The 8833-nt window shown below is 55.6% G+C and overlaps 1 long non-coding RNA gene across 1 annotated transcript; it reads left to right on the top strand.

Annotated features, from left to right (window-relative positions):
- Positions 1-342: 342 nt before the first annotated feature.
- LOC137453544 (uncharacterized) lies at positions 343-2213 on the top strand. Its single transcript, XR_010990390.1, has 3 exons — positions 343-465; positions 823-918; positions 1649-2213. It is a non-coding gene; the product is annotated as an uncharacterized lncRNA (long non-coding RNA).
- The last annotated feature ends 6620 nt before the right edge of the window (positions 2214-8833 follow it).

Genomic DNA, 8833 nt, shown 5'->3' with positions numbered 1-8833 from the left:
GTCAATCCCAGTCCACCCAAGCCCCTAACAGTCCATCCCAGTCCCTTTCATTCCCTTCCCAGTTCACTCAGTCCCATCCCAATCCCCTCCCTGTCCCTTCCCTGTCCCTTCCCAATCCCCTTACTGTCCCATCCCACTCCATCCCAGTCCCTGCCAGTCCCTCCCAGTCCATTCCCACTATGTCCCCTCCCTGTCCCTCCAAGTCCCCTACCATACTGTCCCACTCCCTTCCCAGTCCCCTCCCAGTCCCTCCCTGTTTATTCCTGTCCCTTACAGTACCTCCCAATCCCTTCTAGTCCTATCTCAGTATAGGAGGAGACCAGTAGGGACCAGGAGGCACTGGGAGACATGCCTGGACCAGCTGGAGGCATTGCTGGAGCCCTGGGAGACAACTGGAAGCAGCAGGAACTCAACTGGGAGCACTGGGAACAACTGGGAGACAACTGGGAGAGCACTGGGAGCACTGTGAGTATCTCCACATAACCCCCAGTGCCCCCCTCAGCCCCTCCAGACCTCCTCAAAGTCTTTCCAGAGTCTCTGAGTTCTTCCCAGTGCCATTCAGAGCCCTTCCCAGTACCTCCCAGTTGACCCTTAGAATTTTCCCAGTGCCCCCTCACTCTCCCCCAGTAACCCTCCCCGCCCCAGATCCTTCCACAGCCTCCCAGTGCCCCCCCAACTCCCTTCCAGAGACCTTCCACAGCCTCCCAGTCCTTCCCAGTACTGTCCTGAGACCCTCCCAGTGCCTCCCAGTCCTTTCCCAGTCTGGGAGGAAGCTGGCAGGGGCTGAGAGGCACTGGGAAGGACTGGGAGCCATACCTGCAGCACCTGGAGTCAGTTCTGGAGCCCTGGGAGACAACTGGAAGCAGCAGGAACTCAACTGGGAGCACTGGGAGGAACTGGGAGAGCACTGGGAGCACTGTGAGTATCTCCTCATGACCCCCAGTGCCCCCCTGAGCCCCTCCAGACCCCCCCAGAGTCATTCCACAGTCTCTGAGTTCTTCCCAGTGCCATTCAGAGCCCTTCCCAGTACCTCCCAGTTAACCCTTATAGTTTTCCAGCGCCCCCTCACTGCCCCCAGTAACCCTCCCCCCCCAGATCTTTTCACAGCCTCCCAGTACCTCCCAGTGCCCCCCCAGAGCCCTTAACAGCCTCCCTGTCCTTCACAGTACTGTCCTGAGCCCTTTCCAATTCCCTCCCTGATCCATCCCACTCCATCCCAGTCCCTTCCAACTCTTTTCCCTTCCCATTCCCTTCTTAGTTCCCTCCCAATCCCCTCCCACTGGCTCCCCACTCCCCTCCCAGTCCCGTCGCAGTGCACTCCCAGTCCTTCCCAGTCTCTCCCAGTTCCCTCCCATTCCAGTACACCCAGTTCCTCCCTGTCCTTTCCCACTCCCATCCCAGTCTCTTCCCAGTGCCCCCCCAGTCCATCCCCACCCCTCCCAGTTCCTCCCATTCCATCCCAGTCCCTTCACAGTCCCCAACCAGTCCCTTCCCCATCCCTTTCCAGTACCTTCCCAGTTCTACCTGCACTACCTGGCAAGAGCCCTGGTGGACAATTGGAAACAGTAGCATCCCCACTGGGAGACAACTGGGAGCATGACCCAGGAATTCCCAGTACCCCCCTCAGCCCCCCATTTCCCTCCCACAGCCCTTTACAGCCTCCCAGTCCATCCCATTTTCTCCTACACCTTTCCCAGTCTGGAAGGAGACTGGTAGGGACTGGAAGTTTCTGGGAGAGTCTGGGAGCCGTACCTGCAGCACCTGGAGTCAGACCTGGAGCCCTGGGAGACAACTGGAAGCAGCAGGAACCCAACTGGGACAAAACTGGGAGACAGCTGTGAAAGTCCCCTCCCAGTCCCTGCCAGTCCCTCCCAGTCCATTCCCACTATGTCCCCTCCCTGTTCCTCCATGTCCCCTCCCATACTGTCCCACTCCCTTCCCAGTCCCTCCCTGTTTATTCCTGTCCCTCCCAGTACCTCCCAATCCCTTCTAGTCCTATCCCAGTATGGGAGGAGACCAGTAGGGACCAGGAGGCACTGGGAGACATACCTGGACCAGCTGGAGGCATTGCTGGAGCCCTGGGACACAACTGGAAGCAGCGGGAACCCAACTGGGAGCACTAGGGGTCCCTGGGAGGAACTGGGAGACAACTGGGAGAGCACTGGGAGTATCTCCCCATGACCCCCAGTGCCCCCCTGAGCCCCTCCAGACTGCCCCAAAGTCTTTCCACAGTCTCTGAGTTCTTCCCAGTGCCATTCAGAGCCCTTCCCAGTACCTCCCAGTTAACCCTTAGACTTCCCCAGTGCCCCCTCACTCCCCCCACAGTAACCCTCCCCTCCCAGAGTCCTTTCACAGCCTCCCAGTACTCCCCACTACCTCCCAGTACCTTCCAGTAACCCCCAGTGCCCCCCTGAGCCCTCCCAGTTCCACCGAGGAAGTCCTTCCACAGCCTCCCAGTGACCCTCTGTACCCCACTAAGCATCCCCAATTCCTCCCCAGAGTCCTTCCACAGTCTCCCAGTACCTCCCCACTACTGTCCTGAGCCCCTCCCAGTGCCTCCCAGTCCTTTCCCAGTCTGGGAGGAGGCTGGCAGGGGCTGAGAGGCACTGGGAGGGACTGGGAGCCATACCTGCAGCACCTGGAGTCAGTTCTGGAGCCCTGGGATACAACTGGAAACATCAGGAACTCAACTGGGAGCACTGGGAGGAACTGGGAGACAACTGGGAGAGCACTGGGAGCACTGTGAGTATCTCCCCATAACCCCCAGTGACCCCTTCACCCCCTGCAGACTGCCCCAAAGTCTCTCCACAGTCTCTGAGTTTTTCCCAGTGCCATTCAGAGCCCTTCCCAGTACCTCCCAGTTAACCCTTATAGTTCTCCAGTGCCCCCTCACTCCCCCCCAGTAACCCTCCCCCCCCAGAGTCCTTCCACAGCCTCCCAGTACCTTCTAGTACTTCCCAGTAACCCCCAGTTCCTCCTAGTACCTCCCAGTCTCACATAATCAACCAGGTTTGAAGAGACCTCAGATCTCATCAATTCCCTCCTATGTCTGCATCCCTATCCCCTCCTCACAATTAAACCATGGCTCCAGCTGCCACATCCAGTTCTTTTTTGGAACACCTCCAGGGATGGGGACTCCACCACCTCCCTGGGCAGCACATTCCAATGGCCAGTTCCTCTTTCTGGGATGAACTTTGTCCTCACCTCTAGCTTAAACCTTCCCTGGCACAGCTTGAGACTGTGTCCTCTTGTTCTGGTACTGGGTGCCTGGGTGAACAGACCAAACCCCACCTGGCTACAATCTGCCCTCAGGTAGTTGTAGAGAGCAAGAAGGTCTCCCCTGAGCCTCCTCTTCTCCAGGCTAAGCAACCCCAGCTCCCTCAGCCTTGCCTCACAGGGCTGTGCTCCAGACCCCTCCCCAGCTTTGTTGCCCTTCTCTGGACACCTTCCAGCATCTCAACATCTTTCCTAAACTGAGGGGCCCAGGAACTGGACCCAGAACTCAAGGTGTGGCCTGACCAGTGCTGAGCACAGGGCAGAATGACCTCCCTGCTCCTGCTGGCCACACTGTTCCTGATGCAGGCCAGGATGTATTTGGCCTTCTTGGCCACCTGGGCACACTGCTGGCTCATGTTCAGCTGGTGTCAACCAGCACCCTCAGGTCCCTTTCTGCCTGGTTCCTCTCCAGCTAGTCTGACCCCAGCCTGTAGCAATGCCTGGGGTTGTTGTGGTAATGCGTAGAACCTGGCACTTGCATGTGTTCAATATCATGCCCTTGGACTCTGCCTGGAGGAAAGCAGAAAGTATGTATGGAAGGTTTCAGGACAGGAAAGAACAACAGGCTGCTGACGACGGAAGAACGGTCTGATGATAAAGAAGAGCTGACTGCAGTAAACAGCCTGAAGTGCGAGACAGAAGGACGCTCGCCTCCGTGCTGGAGAAGCTCAACCTGCTATGGGATGAAGATAATAATGGAGAGCTGCATATCAAAGGAGAAAACTCAATTAGCAGCAGTGGTGCAAGAATGCCAGGGAATTGCTTAGCCTGCTTGATTTTTCCTACATACACTGCTTGTTCTGTACCACTAAACAATTCCTGCTTCACCAACCAGGGAGTCCATGCATGCTTTCCAAACTCTGCCCATCTGTCCAGCCTGTCAGGGTCCCTCTGCTGAGCTCTCCTACCTTCCAGCAGATCAACTCCTGCCCCCAGCTTGGTGTCATCTGCAAAGTTATTGATGATGGACTCGATCCCCTCATCCAGATCATCAATAAAGATATTGAACAGGATGGGACCCAGCACTGATCCCCGGGGGACACCACTAGTGCCCAGCTGCCAGCTGCATGTGGCACCATTCACCACCACTCTCTGGGCCCAGGACTCCAGCCAGTTCCTAACCCAGCACAGAGTGCTCCTGTCCAGGATGTGGGCTGTCAGCTCGGCCAGGAGTTTGTTGTGGCAGACAGTGTCAAAGGCCTTGCTGAAGTCCAGGCAGACTACATCCACAGCCTTCCCCACACCTACCAGGCAGTCACCTGGGCATAAAAGGAGATCTGGAGAGCTGGACCTACTTCAATGAAGAATTGTTGAAGGCTCAGGGACAGGCTGTGCCAATGTGCCAGATGAGCCTCCGGGGCAGACGGCCAGCCTGGATGGTTCATGAACTTTTAATGGAACTGAGGGAAAAAAAGAGGGTGTATCACCTTTGGAAGCGAGGGGAGGCAACCCACAGAATGTTTAAGGATGTTGCTAGGTCTTGTAGGAAGAGAATTAGGGAGGCAAAAGCACACTTGGAGCTTAAACTGGCCTCTACTGTGAAGGACAACAAAAAGTCCTTCTATAAATACATTAATAGTAAGAGGAAGGGGAAGGAAAACCTCCACTCCTTGGTGGATACGGAGGGGAACATTGTAACCAAGGATAAGGAAAAGGCAGAGATACTTAACACCTTCTTTGCCTCAATTTTTACTAGAAGGGCAGAACGTCTTCCTGACAGCTGGCCTGCAGAGCTAGCAGAAGGAGCCAGGGAGCTGCACAGTTTCCCTATGTTCCATGAGGCGGTGGTTGGAACTCTCCTTAGCAGCTTGGATCCCCACAAGTCCATGGGACCAGATGGGATTCATCCTAGGGTGCTGAGAGAGCTGGCAGATGAGCTGGCCAAGCCACTCTCCAGCATTTTCCAGCAGTCCTGGCTCACTGGCGAGGTCCCAGAGGACTGGAAGCTGGCCAACGTGGTGCGCATCCATAAGAAGGGCCGGTTGGATGAGCCAGGGAATTACAGGCCTGTCAGCCTGACCTCAGTGCCAGGCAAGATCATGGAACAGGTCATCCTGAGTTCAATAACACAACACTTACAGGATGGCCAAGGGCTCAGGCCTAGCCAGCATGGATTTAGGAAGGGCAGGTCCTGCCTGACCAACCTGATCTCCTTCTATGATCAGGTGACTGCCTGGTGGATGTGGGGAGGCCTGTTGATGTAGTCTACCTGGACCTCAGCAAGGCCTTTGACACCGTCCCCCATAGCAAACTGCTGGCCAAGCTGTCAGCCCATGGCTTGGACGGGAGCACACTGCGATGGGTTAGGAACTGGCTGGAGGGCCGAGCCCAGAGAGTGGTGGTGAATGGTGCCACATCCAGCTGGCAGCCAGTCACTAGTGGTGTGCCCCAGGGGTCAGTGCTGGGCCCTGTGCTCTTTAACATCTTTATTGATGATCTGGATGAGGGCATTGAGTCCATCATCAGTAAATTTGCTGACGACACCAAGCTGGGGGCAAGAGTTGATCTGCTGGAGGGTAGAGAGGCTTTGCAGAGGGACCTTGACAGGCTGGACAGATGGGCAAAGTCCAACGGCATGAGATTGAACACATCCAAGTGCCGGGTTCTGCACATTGGCCACAACAACCCCATGCAGTGCTACAGGCTGGGGTCAGAGTGGCTAGAGAGCAGCCAGGCAGAGAGGGACCTGGGGGTGCTGGTTGATGGTAGGCTTAACATGAGCCTGCAGTGTGCCCAGGCAGCCAAGAGGGCCAATGGCATCCTGGCCTGCATCAAGAACAGTGTGGCCAGCAGGAGCAGGGAGGTCATTCTGCCCCTGTACACTGCACTGGTTAGGCCACACCTCGAGTACTGTGTCCAGTTCTGGGCCCCTCAGTTTAGGAAGGAGGTTGACTTGCTGGAACGAGTCCAGAGAAGAGCAACAAAGTTGGTGAGGGGTTTGGAACACAAGCCCTATGAGGAGAGGCTGAGGGAGCTGGGGCTGCTTAGCCTGGAGAAGAGGAGACTCAGGGGTGACCTTATCACTCTCTACAACTACCTGAAGGGAGGTTGTACCAGAACAAGAGGACACAGTCTCAGGCTGCGCCAGGGGAGGTTCAGGTTGGATGTTAGGAAGAAGTTCTATACAGAAAGAGTGATTGCGCTATGAAATGGGCTGCCCGGGGAGGTGGTGGAGTCGCCGTCATTGAAGGTGTTCAGAAGGAGACTTGACGGGGTGCTTGGTGCCATGGGTTAGCTGTTTGGGTGGGTTGGATTGGTTGATGGGTTGGACATGATGATCTTGAAGGTCTCTTCCAACCTGGTTTGGTTTATTCTAATAAAGGTTTATTCTAATCAGGTTGGTGAGGCAGGACCTGCCCCTCCCACCAAATCTTTGCTGGCTGGGCCTGAGCCCTTGCCCGTCCTGCAGCTTTGCTGTGATTGCCCCCAGGATGATCTGCTCCATAGTCTTGCCAGGCACTGAGGTCAGGCTTACAGGCCTGGAGTTCCCAGGTTCTTCCCTCCAGCCCTTCTTGTGAATGGCATCACACTGGCAGCTTCCAGCCACCTGGGACCTCTGTGGTCATGCAGGACTGGTGGCAAATGTTGGACAGTGGCTTGGAGCTCATCTGCCAGAGCTCTCTGCCCTGGGATGGATCCCATCTAGTGCCATAGACTTGTGAGGGTCCCAGTGGTATCCCAGTCCCTCCCAGTTCTTTCCCAGTCCTTCTCAGTCACCCCTAGTCCTTCCAACTTCCATCCCAGTTCCTCCCATTTCCTTCCCATTCCCTCCCATTCCCTTTGGAATTCCTCACAGTCCCTCCCATTCCTCTCCCGGTCCTTCCCAATCTCCTTCCACTCCCTTCCAAGTCTCTCCCAGTCCCTTCTCAGTCCTGTCCCCATCCCCATCCCTCCCAATCCTCTCCCAGTGTCCTCCCAGTCCCATCCCAGTCACTCCCAGTCTCCTCCCAGTCTCTCCTAGTACTTTCCCAGTTCCTCTCAATCCCTCCCAGTCTCCTTCTCATCTTGCAGCGTGGCAGATTTCCTGGAGTGGGAAAGCAGAGCCGCGCTCTCTTTGGTCAGTGCAGTTTAGGTGGGAAGTGCTTCCACTGGCTCCATTGGTCCAGATCACCCCAGTTTGGGCTCTGTTTACTTTGGGGCCGTTTGGGCCCATTTAGGGTCCTGTTTGGGACTTTTTTCCCAGTTGTTCCCAGTCCCTTCCAGTTCCCTCGGAGCTCTCTCACAGTTCTCCCCAGTGCCTCCCACTTGAGCTTCCACTACCTCTTAGTCTCTACCAGTTTCCTCCCAGTTTTCTTTCAGTCTCTGACAGTTTCCTCCTCCTTCCCTCCCAGATTCCACCTCGTGCCCTCCCAGTCACTCCCAGTTTCTTCCCAGTCGCTTCTAGTTCTCTGCCAGTCCTTTGGTGGGAGGAAACTGTTCGGACCGGGAGGGCACCGAGAGGAGGCCATTACTGTGTAGTTTGGTAATACTGACGGCTGCAGCTGGTGCTGAGCTAAACAGAATGATCACAGAAGGCTTTTGCTCTGAAGCCAGAGCTGCCTGCTGGGGGAACGAACATTTTTCTGACAGCTCTTGGAGGAACATTTCTGTACAGGTGTTCCCCAGGGCTCCTCAGCTGCTCAGAACTCAACGTGTTGCCTCGGAGGGGAATAAAACCCATGCAAAGCTGAGCGTGAGGTGACAAAGCAGGCGCCGCCTCCCCCAGCGCGGCGCCGCCTCCCCCAGCGCGGCGCCGCCTCCCCCAGCGCGGCGCCGCCTCCCCCAGCGCGGCGCCGCCTCCCCCAGCGCGATAAAAAGCGGGGCAGCCCCTCAGCTGTCTCTCTTTCCTTCCATGATACCACATGGGGGTGGGTGCTGATGCAGGAGAGGAGCAGGTGAGTGAGGGGCGGGGGATGCTGCCCAAAAAAGCTGCCTGAATGCTCTCAGAGGGGATGAAAACCCATGAAAAAAATGTTAGTCTGAGGTATTCCAGCAGAGAAAAAGCTGTTCTCTTAATCGAGAGATTGCAGAACAGTAGTAATGTGGATGCAAAAAGGCTTTGAAATGACTCTTATTTGCAAACTAAAAAACCCCACAAGACATACAAAAGAAACATCACTGGTTTTATTTTTAGTTTCTTAATTTGAATGGGAAGTCAAGGGGAATATAGAGGCATGTGGGGACCAATGGAAGGTCTCCTGTGGGTATTTTAGTCGGATGGTTAGGGTTAGTTGTGGTGGTGGGGGGAAAGCTTTGCAGTAGTGGCCTTTGTGGCGGGGGTCCAAATAACCCTAAATATCCAACTAATCCTTTGGGAGACTCTCCAGAGGCCCTCCTGATCCCTCTATGTGCCCCCAAATTCCCCTTTGATACCCCCAGGTGCACCTTAGGTGCCAACCAATCCCCTTAAGAGGGGTGGCAACACTGACCAGTTAGGGGCTTCTCTTGCCCCTGTGTGTGGGGAGCAGCTGAGTGGGGCCCTCTTTGAAGGTTTTTCCATTTGTATTGAAAACTAAGAAACAAAAAGAAAAAAACCCCAAAGGAACAAAGAAGGGCAACCCCCCCTCCCATGACAGAC

This window comes from Melanerpes formicivorus, unplaced genomic scaffold (assembly GCF_026170545.1).
Source record: "Melanerpes formicivorus ecotype bairdi unplaced genomic scaffold, bMelFor1.0.p_v2 SCAF_68, whole genome shotgun sequence".
Lineage (NCBI taxonomy): Eukaryota > Metazoa > Chordata > Aves > Piciformes > Picidae > Melanerpes > Melanerpes formicivorus.
Note: the sequence above shows the minus strand (reverse complement) of the source record. Positions and strands in the feature narration are given on the sequence as shown.